Here is a 16156-nt window from a genome sequence, read left to right as displayed (position 1 = left end):
TGTCACTAAGGTTATTATTGGCTGTTCCTAGCTTTGGAACAGCCTAATAATAACTAAAAATAAAAAAATAAAAAAATTATCAAGCAGTCATAGTGAGATTTATTCACAACGACTGCTTGATATAATTGACAAAAAAAGTGTAAAATAAATAGAGTAAAGTATACAAATTAAAATAAAGTATAAAACAATTAAAATAAATAAAAAAATGTACAAGTATATTTTATACTATAATTATTTAAACAAATTAACCCTTTACAATTAAAATCTGCAGCTGCAGATTTGTTTTTTACCCTAAGAGGTAAAACATTTTATTTACTCCCCTCATGACCGCGATGTTCAAATTAGGTCACTGTCACTATGTCACCAGGTGTGACACATACAGGGCTATTCACAAAAGGGTGAAGAGTTTGGAGGAGGCAGGAGAAGTGAACAATCAAGGACAACATAGCTGAACTGGAAAGTGAGCTGAATTGGAGAACTTTTCCAAATCAGTTACTTTGCCCTAGATTGTTCACTTCTCCTGCCTTCTCCAAACTCTTCACCCTTTTGTGAATAACCCTGATAGTGACACTTAGTGACAGTGACATTGTGGGCCACCTAACCACTACTAGCTTTTAGAGAAATAAAACAAAAAGTTAGTTTTAGGCCAAGAAGTACACACAAATTTTTGAAATCTTAGGGATGTGAGGTGTTTCCAAATCAATTAATGTATTTTACATTTTTTGCATTTTTTTCTAGCTGTGCTATTTTTCTAAAAATTAATAATAGTCAAAACTGGGTAAAAAGTGTTTTCTTTACTATTTTTTCCACTTTTTTTAGATCTTATTCGTACTAAGTGAGGCGTTAGGCACACATATGTGATATAAATATATAACTCTATCTATCCTCTAAAAAACAATATATAATATGTGTGGGTACATTTAGTAAAAAAGTATATTACTGTCGTGGATAAATCACACAGCAAAAATGTAAAAAGTGTGTCAGTCATTAACAAACAGAAACAGAAAAAAAGCTCAGTCATGAAGGGGTTAAATTAGGGAAGAACAAGTGCTGGTATCAATGCAAAAAAAAAACTTTGTTTCCCAGTGTAATCTTTTACATGTCTTATTGCTTTAAAAACCTTGTTTCTTTCTAAAATAATCTAGCTATATATGCAATTATGACATCCGTGTTTGCTCATTACATGGAAGCTTAGTTTTCAATTTAATAGTGCTGCACACTAAAACATCACCTTGACAAGGATGGACTTTGATCCATCAAAATGTTGGACAGAATAAACTCCCTCCCTCACGAGTGCCTCTACTACTTTCTATTTATCTACGGTCATTACTTTGGTGCAGTCCACCCAGGCAGATACTCCTTGGACAGTGTGCAATTCCAATAGAATTTACTTAAAGTGACATTAAAGGATCCCCCCCCCAATGCTAGTGTAAGGACTTACCTTAAATGATGCTTCTTGATCCGATCATCTTCTTCTTTCCTGTAGTTTTCAGGAGTCCCTCCAGCACTTCATGTCCCACAGTGTCTGTGCGGGTGCACGCTGCTGCATTGACTTACCTTGTGTCTCTCCTCATCTCTCAGCTGATCTGAACTGTGCAATGCGCCAGCCCCATGATCCTTTCAGATGGTCGGAGGATGGGAGCGCGCGGCGGAGACACAGGTAAGTTTTAAACCTTTTGAAGAGTTTTTTTATTTTTTATGTTTTTGCATATATCTACTGCTCGCTAGCAGTAGATATATGCAAAAACCCCTGAGGGTTTAATAACCCTTATATACTGCTACACAGTCATCATGCCTTGCTGATACTATACTTATACTATCTCACTGCATTTCTACCAGACAGGGACTGTATGATTGAAAAGAATAGATGTGCTAAGGCATCTAATGAAGTAAAGCACTGCCTTAAGCTACCCATACATGCCCATTCAGTCCACAAAAACAGGGAGTTCCTGCTGCCTGCTATTGTATTCAGCAGACACTGCTCCAGCAGCTGCTGAATACCCGAACAGTCCCTACATCTGATTGGATACAAGCACCGTTTGGCCAAGAATGTTTGACTGGCTCCTTTGACAAAAGTCAACGAAAGAATTGACTTTTGTAAAGAATAGGGGTGCTGGCAGACCATCCGCAGCATGAATTTCAGCCGATTCACCGATGATAGAAATTTTAACAGTATATGGCCAGCTTTAGTTTCCGTAGAGCCTGTGACATTTCCCAAGGCCTTAGATCACATGAGAAAGTATTGGTGGCATGAGTAAGGTATTTATTTGTTCTAGCAAAGCAGGGTTTACAAGAAGGGAGCCCAGGCTTTCCTTTTTTTTAACACCCAGTCCCCACCTTGAAATGAACAATGGATCGCATCTGCAGAACATAATGTAGGTAACATTATCAGATATGATTCCTGGTTTCCCTGCTTACATCACTGATTAAGATACCATATTAGGTGTAATGTCAAGACTGGAAAGTGAGGATTGCATTTTAATTAATAATAATAATAATAATTTTATTTTTTTACATAATTTTTTTTACGTTTGTATTTCTATTTTAGGTCCAACAGTGTAATGTATAAATATTTCTGAGGTCACTATAATGATTTTGTGAAGGAACTTTCTATAGCTTCTAAGACTGTAGAAAGGACAAGAGCACTTTACTTGAGTATAGCAGGAAGAGCATTTTGCCATCAGTTGTAAAAGAGGATAATTACAATATGGTTAACCAATGGAATGCCTCACCACACGAGCTAATAATGGCAAAATTACTAGTCGAAGACAATTTGCTTACAACTAACGATATCCACAGTTATATCCACTAGAGGATATTATAATAATGTTTTCATCCAGGGAATTGATCAAATTGTACTTGAGAGAATAGGAAGGAAATTGTTTTCCCCATGTTTGCCAAAATTGGCAGCAGTTGCCCAGGAGGGTTAGCTTGGCATCCGCAGGACCAGAACAGTAGTAGTTGTAAAATAATTAACTTGATCATCATAAATATTTTTAACAATTAATGTTTTTTTCAACTGATTAATTTATTAATTGTATGCATTTGGTATAATGTGTTGTGTTTAAAACTAACAGTCATTTTTTTTTACATTTTCTCTATACATATTTTGATATGGTGTTGAATAATGCAATCTTGTGTGGTGAAAATGTAATTGAAGTTTACTGAATGTATATATATGTGACACTTTAACAACAAATATAAAAATGCTACATTGTTTACAAATGTAAATATATATATACCATATTGCTTATCTAGGCAAAGAAGGCCTCTAGGCAGACCCAGTTATGCAACCCTTTGGACCTCCAAATTTCTGTGAAGTTCCAGAAGACACTTTTATCTCTTACCCATAACAAGCTGTCTGGGTACGGGACAACCTAACATTTACCAGACATAATACCATAAACAATTGGCACCTTTCATACATTCACACATTTCTGTTTATTAACCCTGAATCTGTTTAGAAAACCTGAGGGAAGCAAGCTCATAAACACTTTTAGGCCAATAAAATGAATAAAGCCATGTTCAAATTTTCAACAGGTAAGGAATTGGCATTGAGACATCATATCTTGCCTTCTGATGCTACTAAGAGAAAAAAAATAGCCCTTAAGACTTATACTTGACGGTAGCCGTATAAAGAAAAGGGTATATGTCTAGAAACAAAATCAAAGGGAACATCAACAGATATCACAAGAAAAGAATGGAGTGCTAGTCTTGTCTTGTATAAAGAGGAAGAGGGTTGTCTACAAGGTCAGAGGTTGCAAAAAGGTCAAGTAGAATAAGTAGAAAGTAGAGGTCTTGTGAAGGTTAACTGTTCCCTCCCATGAACTGTTTGAGTAAACTGTTGTTTTGGAGGCCCCTTGTGAGATGAAGTAAGTCATTGTAGGAGTTCAGATGGTTAGACAAGACATTATTAATAGGCTAGCATTCATATATCTTTGTATTGCATAAACAATGTGGTACACAGTCTTTTGTAAGGTAGGCTGTCTAAAAAGACAAGGGTTTCAAGTGTAATGAAGACATTTAAAATTGGAGAAGCATTTCTGGTTCACAAGAACTGAAGAGAACCTTATTTTATGTGCTGAATGATTTATAACCAGATAAATACAATTATAGTATGACTTTCTACGAAAACATAACTTTTCTTATATTTTATTAAAGCACATGACAACTGAAATCTCTTTTTATCTAACAAACAGGTATGAAAAGCTCATAATTCCCTTAAATTGAAATTGTGATCTGTCTATGCAGGACAAAGCAACAGGTTCCCTTAAATGAACCTTAAATGCAAGCACAACTTTTACATGGCTTTTCATTGCTCCCCTACCACCTAGTATGCTTGTGGAAGTGAAAATGTTTTCTGTAAGCTCCAACTCATTCCAGTCAGAATAAATGGATGGCTACAGACTCTTTCTCAACCCCATGTGATCTGTAAATACCTAGTACTGTATATTTCTTTGCTCCAGGAAAAATGCACCTTGCCTGTGTAGGCAAGAATCCTACCACCGGCCCTGGGTACAAGTACAAGTACATGTACAGATACTTTTCCAGCTCCAGGACTAGACTAGAGAAAAATTCAAATGTTAGGAGGCAACTGTCATTTTTAAGGAGCATACAGAGCTCCTGGGATTTGTACATCCCCATTTTAATGCATTATTTTTTTTAAATAAATATATATAAGTGATGCACCAATACCATTTTTCCAAGTACAAGTACTGATACTTGTCCAAGTACTCACAGATACAAGTACTAATACATTTTTGTTTATTGTCATGTGACAATTTTTCGAAAACAATACAGACTAATGATTTCAGGACAGTGGTGAAGAGCCAGAGGTAGGTCCCAGCTGCAACCCTTGTAGTTCTTGTGAAAATGCCAAGTATCGGCACTGGTATCTGAACTGGTATCTTGACATCCCTAGTTTGCAGGCTTGCATGGAGATGATTTTCAATAAGTGCCGAAGGAGTATAGGCCATACATGTGCAGTACTATGTTATTCTGCCACCTGGGAGAAGGAACAGTTAGAATTACTGCTGAAATAAGCCTAGGCCTAGAATAGTTGTTCGGTTCAATTAATAAGTAGTAGATGTATTAAAAAAAACATTAAAAAAACTTAGACTTTTTATAAAGTGATTGTTTGTAAAAGCAGAACTTAAGTAAACAATTATCAATGCCTCCCCCACCCCACCTTTATCACCATCCCTAGCTGATAAAGAATTTAGTGCTTATTTTTTATCTAATACAGAAGAATAGTCACCTTTGTCCAAGTTCTCGTGACAGCCAGTGGTCTGTTCCTCCACTGTTCAGGACCATAATGTAGACAGGCACTCCTACATCATCACTTACATTGCTGGTCCTGCATTGTACATGATGATGTCAGCAAGAAGGGTGCCAACAAAATCATGTAAAGACCAGCAGAAAGAATGGTCATCCAAACTGAAACCATCCAGGAAGAAGCCTGCAGGCCCATTGATTAAGGTAACTGTACTACTAATTTGCATTTAATGCTATTGGATGTAACAATAATAGGAGTCCTTTTAAACCAGGGCCATTCCTATAATGAGGCAGCCTGAAACTGTTGTCTCAGGTGGCATCTCTTTGGGTCACGTGGGGAGGGGGAGGGGCATGGCCGCTTTGCTGCACAATGTTTGCTTTGTGCCTGCTGCCCACTTTGCAGCCAGAGCATCCCAGGTTGCTAAGAGCCAGGCGGTGAGATGTGTAAAGGCCATACACATCTCCCTGTCCAACTATTAGCAAACTGGAACACCCTGGCCAGCATCCCGCTCAGCTTCTGGCAACCAGTGGCATCAAAGGCAGAGCCAGAGGTGGGCAGGAGATGATGCAGAGACCTGAGAGCTCTGCAGTAACTCTACCTCAATTTACAAGACAGAAAGTAATAGGGTATATGGGCAAATATCAGAGCTGTAGCTAGCTCCTTTTGCCTCCCGAGGCAAGAACAGAAAATTGTGCCCCCCCTCCGCAACAGACGTGTTATGTCGCACACGTGGTGTCATGTGACGTCATGTGCCCCGCCTCCAGGATTGCGGTGCACATGCGCAGAATGCACTGGTGGCCAAATCCAAAATAGCATAAAAATTGGTTTTGTTTGACGAAACTAATGAAAACATTTTTTGTTTCCGTTCATTTCATCCAAATACATTTTTAGTCTTTGCACATGTCTAATAATATGCGTGGGGGTGGGTTTTAAAAAAAATATTATTATTTTCTTTTTTTTTACTGTTGGGGGGCCTTCTGGGAAATATTGGGGGTCTAAACAGACCCCTGATATTTACCTTTTGAAATAGAAAAAGAAATTGAGTCCTGAATCTCTTTTTCTGCAGCATCTGTTCTAAATGAATGGAAAGCACTCAGTACAGAGGCATCCCATTCATTCAGAAACTAGTGATAGTAACATATTTACTATCATCCAGTTATGAATAGGTAGAAGCCTCTATAGTGTGTGCTACCACCCATTCAGAAACTCATGAATGTGCAGGAAGTGATGTAAAGCACACTGATCACTAATGTTTGCTCTGCACACAGAGGAATGGTAAATATCACAGATAAATATCTCTGCTCTGCCATCCTGAACGCTGAAGCCAGCAGGGGGGGGGCGGGGGGTGAGGAGGGAGCACTGAAGCCAGCGGGGGCGGAGGAGGGATTGCTGTCACTTCAGGATGGCTGAGCGGTGAGGAGAGAAAGCCGTCAGCTGTCAGATCCTGGCCGAGCGGCGAGAGAGAGCCACTCAGCCAGGATCTGACTCAGCTCCCTCCTCCGCCCTTCCCCCCTCTACAACGGCTGCAGTGCTCCATTTCTTATTGGATCCCCACTGGCTCTGCCCATACAAGTAGGGGAGAGCAGCAGGGATCTCAGGAGAAACTGGTGCCTTTGCTGCGCCCCCTCTCAGCTGTGCCTGAGGCGAGTGCCTCACTCGCCACATGGTAGCTACAGCCCTGGCAAATGTTACTGAAAAGAGGGCCTGGTCCAAATGATATATGGAGAGTCCAGTGAACTTCTCGCTAGGGTCCCTACCCCTTTAACTATGACCCTGTATGTCAGCAAAATTATTTGAATGACCTGACTATGATGTAATATACCTGCACAACTTTTTCTGTTTAAAAGTATGTAAACCCTAACATAAACATTTGGACTGTTAAACATGCAATTGAAAGCATTTTGTTATATCTGTGATATATTTACAAGAAAAAACCTGTTTATTCTTCCAGAAATCCAATCCTGTTCTGTACCCTCTGTGGTGTTATGTCATTAATTATTATGAGTCCTGAATAGTTCACTTCCAAGAACTCTAGAACACCTTTCTCTTGTGTTATAGAGAAGAAGATAGTGTAAGGTGTTCTGTAGTTCTTACACACTTCCTGTTCTGGGATGTCAACTGCTCCTCTATAGATAAAGTATGGTGAGTGAGTGCTGTCACCCTAGGACAAGAAGAGTGTAAGGGAGCGTGACAGGATTACTAGCAGCCAACATATCTATGAACCTTTTACTTTTAGTTTAGATGCGCTACATCAGGCTGCAATCAGGTTTTTATATACTACACATATGTTCCTTTATTATTTAAACCCAGAGAAAATACTGCTAGCATTTGTAATTAAAATTAAACTTTACCCAAAATGTCATCTCAGTGTTGAGGTCATAGAGAACAGCTTAGACATGGCACGGGTTCAAACCCTGTTGTACTTCGCTCATAAGAAAAAAAAAGGTGTAGTTACATTATAATAAGTACTGGCTCTATATTCTGAAGGGTCAGATATGTCAGAAAGTCAGATATGTGTAAGAAAATATGTAGCTCCTTAGTATGTTAAGTCAATTTTAAATATATTCAGTTCTGAAAAAATCCTGAACCATTTGCATATTTTTAACAACTCTTATGTATTCTATCTAAACCACCCAGCTACCTTTTCAGTGGTATACTTGTATGTGTGCTGAATTCTGAGTGCTGGTATGTGCTAACAAAAGTATCTAGCTAAGCACTTACACTGGCATGTGTCCCACATCAGAGGGAAATACTTTCACTGTGCAGTGAAGTCATTAAGTAGTGCAAAGTTTAAAAAAGAGGAGAAACTTCACATGTCTGAATACAGATGAAGGAGGAGAATAATGCAGCTCACTGCTCTAATGACTGTCCTATAATGCCAAGGAACATTCCACATTTTTCATTTGTTTAGCCTGAAAAACCCTTGCAAATTCCCACAAACTACTTCCTTTTCTCTCCTTTCTAGGCAAAGTTCTTCTTTCTAATGAAGAGAGATTCAGAGAGTTTCTTCCCATGAATGCAGAGCAGGCACCTGGGAGTTATGAATTTTAAAGTGATCATTCTCTTTCAGGCACGGGGACAATAGGGATCTCCTTTTGACTCACTTTCACAGCTTTGAGAGGCTCTCAGATCAGCCACATTCCAATCAGATTGGAGTTAGATCAGAGCTGAACAGGACTGCATCAAGGTCTCGCACAGAAAGACAAGGAGCAGATGGCCAGTGCCCAGCTCTCCTCCCCTTTTCAGGCTGCAGTGGAAGGAAATGTGGGAAAGCGTTCCTTCAGCTTTGCCTATTGATAGCTGAATAGGACCACCACATGCCACCAGCATGTAGGTATGAACCTCTGTTAACAGATGGTGAGATCATTATGAGCAATTAATTCCTTTAATGTATCACTGGGAACATGGAATAAACAACGAAGCAAGCAGAGAGTGAATGGTGAACTTTGCATTCCTAGGGTGATGTGATGGGTACGGCCCTTACCAGTGGGGTTATATCCTTCTCAGAGGTTTTCTCTCCTTTCGTGCACTTTGCAAAATGACTGCTCTGTAGAGAAAGCATCCCTGTGTTTTTATTACTCAATTTAACCTCCATCAATTTTACCAGGCTGAACAGTAGATTTTGTGTACAATAATGTAGGTCATGCCATTTTGAAATAATGGAAAAGGATGATGAAAACCATTTTAGTATCAGCATGAACAATTACAGTCATCACAGGGATAAACATCTTATTCAAAGTCAAACTCCAAAGATACCCAAGTAACAGGAAATATGTCTTTTATTATTACATCATATTTGCTAAAACTTTTTTTTAGGTGGAAATTATAGAGCACTTTTTTCCTTTGCGGAAATTCCAATGCAGAAACCTAGTGAGTGATTCATATTTAAATTAAACTTATTGTGTATAATTAAGACACTTAACCACTGACCTTGTTATACAATTTACATATGAACACAAGAGATTGCTTAAGTGAGCAACAATGTTATTTAACCTTGACAATCCTTTTTAGATTAGGCTCTTGTTATGTTAATATAATACAAGCAAACATAAACTATTTTCATATTCAACTGCAAATCATGCATTTTGGGGCTTTTTGAGACTAATGACTATTTTTCATTGCTTTGCTAAATTCATTAAATACTATTAGGATTATAATTTATTATACCAGTCTTGCATATGGATGACTATTGAAAAAAAAGAACAAAAAAACAAACAAAAGTAAAACAAGCTTAAATGATCACATTAGAAAGATACATTTTGCATTGGCCTGCTGCTATATTTTACAAGGCTGGTTATATTTCTATATTATACTATCAAAATAATACTATGGCCAATGGGGTGATGATGTCATGGGACCATTCAAAACGCACAGACCCTATTTGTCTTACGGTTGTTCCTGCCAATCAGGTCATCCTTTGGTGCTTAGGGCAGGATCAGCTGGCTTACTGTGGCCTTAGTAGAATTTTCAGCAACATAAGCAATGGCATTGTACATGATAGTAAGAATATTCTGTAAAATTATCCACTGGAAGCTTGATCCAGTGTATGTTTGTTTGCTCTGTAGAGAAATATACTTGCAACATCAACTAATATTCTGTAAAGAATGTATATTAACATCTAAAATGAGTTTAAAATTGGGGCATATTGTATCTCAAGTGGGATGAGCACAGCTGGTTATCTTGAGCTGCCCAAATTGAGAATGATGGGTAATATCTGTCCGTTGTTGCTGTGATATCACACTGGGTAGACCAACAATGGCTTTTCTACCCAATGTTTGCATGCAGCACATGTGTAGTGATGGGCAATGGCAGACTGGAATTAAGAAGATGTGCCAGTCTATCAGGGTAAACTAGAGTTCCATTAATCCATTTTTACAGTCAGTGGCAGCTAGTGTAGAATCAGCATACAGTGTATATATCACTAAGGCTACAGCTCTCATTTCAAAACATCCCCTCTGTAACCAGCCACCTGTATACCATTTTAGTTAAGTTAAGAAAGACCAGGCGGGGGGCGTGGTTTGCGCATGGCGCCGAGCAGACTACCTAGTCTGAGCTCCGTCTTCCACCCCGAGCAATCCCGCTATAAACCACTCTTTTACCCCCATCTAAGGCCTGCATCTGATGACATCTGAGCCCGCTTGCAATGGGCAAGACTCTGCACCGCAAAGACATGGCGAAAAAATCCGGCAAGGGCTCCATTAAGCACCTTTGGAATCCGAACACCACATCACCAGACCACACGAGGCCGCGAATCGAGTGCGACCTTGCCACCATCCGGCACCTCTCCACCGGCTCGTTCCCACTCACATGCCTTCTCATTTGCCTCTCAGGACTCAGACCCGGGATCGGAGATGTCGGTGGACACTCTGGTGAGACACCTTCCCAGTAAGTCAGACCTGACTGAGATGTTCTCCCGCCTCGAACATTCTCTGAAATCTGAGATTTCATCAGTCAAAGCGGAGGTGTCCCACGTACTCCATTGAGTAGAAGACGCAGAATCCCGCCTGGACACTCACGCCTGAGCCATCATAGAATTGCAGGAACGTAGCACAACCACACAGGTGGCCATGCGATCAGCCCTCTATAAGTTGGAGGATCAGGAAAACTGGAACCGCCGTAACAACCTGAGAGTCCGCGGCCTGCCTGAGGCTACACGTGATGCGGATCTGGGAGACACACTGCGAGGTATCTCCAATGGCCTCCTAGAACGACCACCTACCTCGCTGATGCCTTTTGATAGACCACATAGAGTGCTACGTCCCCGAGTGGGAGTGGGTGAGTTGCCAAGAGATGTCATAGTGCGCTTTCACTATTATACTGATAAGGCACTAGTGGCGGATCGTCTCAAGGGCCCAGCTGATGTAGATTTTGATGGGGCCAAATTACAAATCTACCCTGATTTGGCTGCTGAGACTTTATCCAGACGACGGGCCTTGAAGCCCCTACTCCAACTGATGCGGGATAACGACATCACCTATCGCTGGGGGTTTCCAGCCTGCTTGATAGGCTCCCGTGCAGGGCGCTCTGCCACCCTCAGATTCCCAGAGGATCTGCCTGGTTTCTGTGACAAACTGGATATATCGCCCCCTGAGTTGCCCGGCTGGGCCAACCCTACTCCCGGATGGGTTCTGATACCCTCATCACAATGGCAGCAATAGTCGCCAAAACCGCGTCGCACCGCACGGAGGCAACCTTCAAGTAGATCTGCTTCTGTGGTGGCCCCATGATGTGCAGAATCTGCAGTGAGAATTGCTCTGTTATATGGCACCTGCTGCCCCACAGTTTTATTTTTTCGTTTCTTCTGCATTTTCTTTTTTGGTCTTTTTCCTTCGCTTACATCCTGTTTGTGATTTGACAGGGGAGATACCCCTGTATGCACCGCCATGATGTTGTTGGCTGGAAATTGATCTCCCTCACTCTTATCCTTACCCGCACAAACCGGAACTGTTTATATTTTTTCTATTAGTTAGATATGAGCTCTCATCGGGTATAGAGTAAACCTTGGTGACTTGGTCCTGACTCTGTTGCCTTAATGCCATATTGGACTTTTCTTTTATGGGGCATGATGTTATAGAGTGGGTTTTTTATAAAGTATTGAGTTATTGTTACATGTGTTTTTGGGATTGCTCGGGGGGTGGCGGCCCGACGGCTTGGTTACGGAGGTAGAAGTTGGTTAGCCGTTACCGCTTGGGCTGTGCCCTTCACCCCCCACTAGGCGGCCTCTCACGTGGCCCATGTTGGACAAGGCTCTCGTGCCATGTTTGGCACACTTATTGCTATGTTGCATTAATGTATTGTCTTGGAATGTATGTGTATTCCCCCCCTCCTGTATTGTTTTACCCTCACCTCCTCCCTCTCCAGGTGACCACTCTCGTTCTGGGTCTAGATGCATGTCAGATGTACCCTCCTCCAAATCCAAGATGGCGTCCCTTCGAATAGTGACATACAATGTTAGAGGTCTTAACGCCCCGGCGAAAAGGCATCAAATTCTACTTGAGCTACATAGGCTGCAGGCGGACGTGGTCTTCTTACAAGAGACCCATATTTCTCACCACTCCACACTACATCTACGTTCTAAACATTTTCTACATTGGTATTACTGCACATCGCCTACACGCAGAGGACGCGGGGTCGCCATTTGATTTGGAAAGGATGTCCCATTCTCGATCACTGATCAGCAAGCAGACCCAGATGGTAGATATCTATTTATGCATGTTATATGGTGTTTCTTATACCCTGGCAAACGTTTACTGTCCGAATTCCTCACCAGTATCTTATTTCAGGAAAATTTTAGGCAAACTGCGAAGTTTCCGCTCAGGACACCTAGTCATATCGGGAGATTTAAATTTCCGCTTAGACCCCTCAATAGATACCTCCACTGGTACAACACATAACCCTAAATCTCATCTCAATACGGTATGTAGGGCGCTGCATGGTCTACAGCTTGCGGATGTGTGGAGAGTGTTGCACCCGAAAGAGAGGGACTGTTCCCACTACTCGTCGGTACATGACTCGTACTCCAGGCTGGATATGATTTTTTTAGACCATTTTCTACTAGGAACGGTACAATCTGCCAACATCTCCCCTCTGACACTCTCCGATCACGCACCGGTCTCTGTGGTGCTCACTGTGGCCAACGCCCCATCACGCACCTACAATTGGCGATTTAATTAATCCCTCCTACACGATCCGCAAGTAGTGGAGACACTAGCTGCCAACCTCACCACATATTTTAGGGACAATGATGAGACCTCGGTCCCACCCGCTGTCTTATGGGAAGCCCACAAATCTGTGATTGGAGGTACGCTAGTAGCCATAGGCTCTAAAAAAAAGAAAGAACACACTGCACAGTTGCAACTGCTGTTATCTGAAATACACTCACTAGAACTGTCTCATAAGTCCACATCTTCTACTCTATTACAAACGCTTCTTTCCAAAAGGGAACAACTCAGGGAATCGAACACTAAACACGCCTTCACTATGCTCAATAAGAAATTTTATAACCTAGGTAACAAACCAGGCAAACTTTTGGCGAGTGCATTACGTTCTAAACGCTCCACTATCTTTATTCCCAAAATTAAATCTCAGTCGGACTCTATAGCTCACCGTACTACGGATATTGCCGAGGTGTTCCGAGAATTTTACCAGGATCTCTACAGGGTCAGACCCCCCTCCACGTCCATGCCCACCCCACCCTCTCTGACAGAGTCAAACAGTATATATGTAACGCAGGCTTACCCAAGGTACCAAAGGACATTTTGCTAACCTTAGAATCTCCCATAACTAGGACTGAAATTGGACAGGCCATTAACTCCTCTCCCCTGGGCAAGAGTAATGGCCCTGATGGAATCCCTCTTTTATATTATAAACGTTTCCAGACAATATTAACCCCCTTTTTTAGTCGTTATGTCAACTCCATTGAAACTGACTCACCCATGCGCCCAGAATCATTATTGGCTCATATTACCCTCCTTGCTAAACCAGATAAGGACCCATCATGCTGTTCCAGTTATCGCCCTATATCGCTCATGAACGTGGACACTAAACTATACGCTAAGATCCTAGCTTCCAAGCTCAGCCCGCTCCTACCCCATTGGGTCCACCCAGACCAGGTGGGATTTGTCCCAGGGAGAGAGGCGAGGGATAGTGCTCTTAAATCAGTATCTCTGATCCATTTGGCTCATAAACTGAATTCCCCAGTCTTACTCTTGTCCACTGATGCTGAAAAAGCATTCGACAGAGTTGACTGGGGATTCATGTTCACTACTCTAACTGCTCTAGGGCTGGGCCCTCGGATGGATCTCTGCACTATATTTCTCACCGACAGCCAAAGTCAAGGTGAATGGAACATTGTCAGCCCCTTTCTCGCTATACAATGGCACAAGACAGGGCTGCCCACTCTCACCGTTGTTATTTGTTCTTTCTCTTGAACCCTTCTTAGCCACTATTCGTAATCACCCTAACATTCATGGTATATCTTCCCCTACAACTGAATACAAAGTGGCGGCATATGCCGATGATATTTTGTTTTACGTACGAGACCCCAGAATCTCGCTTCCACATATTTTGTCAGAATTAAAACTTTATGGGGAATTATCTAATTATAAGATCAATATGGGCAAGTCGGAGATTTTAAACATAACGGTGAGGGGTGCAGACTGTCGGAGCCTACGCCCTCATTTCCCCTTTATTTGGAAAACAAAATGTATAAGCTTTAGGTATTTATCTCGCCCACAGAACTTCAGATCTTTACATTCATAACTATATCCCTCTGCTAAATTCCATAAAACTTGACCTTAACTCCTACTCATTACTCAATATGTCATGCTTAGGTAGAATAAACGCCCTTAAAATGATGATCCTCCCAAAAAATGTGTTTTATTTCCAGATGCTCCCTATGACACTCCCACTGACTTACTTTACCACGTTATGCTCCCTGGTTTAAAAATTCATCTGGCACCGTAAGAAACCGAGAATTGCTTATTCCATCTTAACCAGACACAAATCTACTGGAGGCCTCAGTGTCCTAGACTTTAAGTCATATCATAAAGCAGCTCAATTAGTTAGACTGGTAGACTGGGCGTACTATGCCTCACAGAAAGGTTGGGTGAATCTGGAAACTAATATGAGTGAAGCCAAGCTCTTAGATTGTATTTGGGTTCCACCTGCTAGCAGGAATTTGTTGCCTTTGGCCTCCCCGTTAACTGTAGCCACATTGCTAATGTGGGACCGTTTGCACAACTTACACAACTGGCCTTATAATTCAATTTTGTTACCCCTGGCGAGCTCAGATTACTTCCCACCTGGGAAAATCGATGCACTCTTTCTATCCTGGACAGAATCTACTTGTCTACACCTAGGAGACGTTCTACATGGGACTGAGCTCTGCTCTCTACAATCTCTGAGAGACAAATGGGGGTCCACCCAATGGACTTTTGGAGACACAGACAGCTCCAACACTTTGTTTCATCGCTCCACAGACCTCTTCGGTCTCTTGCGAGTTTTCTACCTTTTGAGTCAATTCTGGGGTCACCCACCCCTATACGTCATGGCCTCTCTATAACTTATAAGATCCTTAGCAGTCTCACGGACACAGCACCACCACCTTTCATAAAGAAATGGGAACAAGAACTCCATCGTCCTCTATCCCCTGCTCAACAATCTAAACTGCTGCAAATGTGCTCCTCTGTATCACCAGATAGTTATATGATGGAAGTGAACTTTAAACTTTTAGCCAGATGGTACCTGGTTCCACACACCATTCATGCTATATCTCCTATGTCCTCCTCTTTATACTGGCGAACATGTGAAGAAGTGAGCACCTTCGCCCACATATGGTGGCACTGCCCGTTAGCACAGGAGTATTGGAGGGAAATCACACCCCTTATAACCTCCATAAGTGTCATTCCCACACCCTTGGACCCATGGCTATGCATCTTCCACCTTAACCCCCTTTCGGGGCGCACATACAAAAAGACCATAGTACCCTTCATGCTCAACGCCGCCAAAGTCTCATTCCGAAACACTGGCGCTTCTTGCGAATGCCAACTGTGGTGGAGTGGTTGAGCTGTGTTGATAATTTGAGGCTGATGGAAGAACTCAATCACTCTAACAAAGATGAATATAGCACCTTTTACAAAACGTGGGCTGGTTGCACTTTAAATCCTCAGATGAGTTTGTTGCTCTACAGGCCAAGGAAATCACTGTACCATCTGGCTGAAATAGTCAAAGTGTTATGTTTCCTATGTCCACTGAGTTACTAGGATGGCATACTTAATACATTTTTTTTTTCCTTGTTGTTTTCTGGTATTATTATGGGGATTAGACCCTCACTCTTATAGTCACATCGTGCACTTTATCGAAATACCGACAGCAGAACAA

Source organism: Nanorana parkeri, unplaced genomic scaffold (genome assembly GCF_000935625.1).
Source record: "Nanorana parkeri isolate BGI_ZX_2015 unplaced genomic scaffold, ASM93562v1 scaffold408, whole genome shotgun sequence".
Lineage (NCBI taxonomy): Eukaryota > Metazoa > Chordata > Amphibia > Anura > Dicroglossidae > Nanorana > Nanorana parkeri.
Note: the sequence above shows the minus strand (reverse complement) of the source record.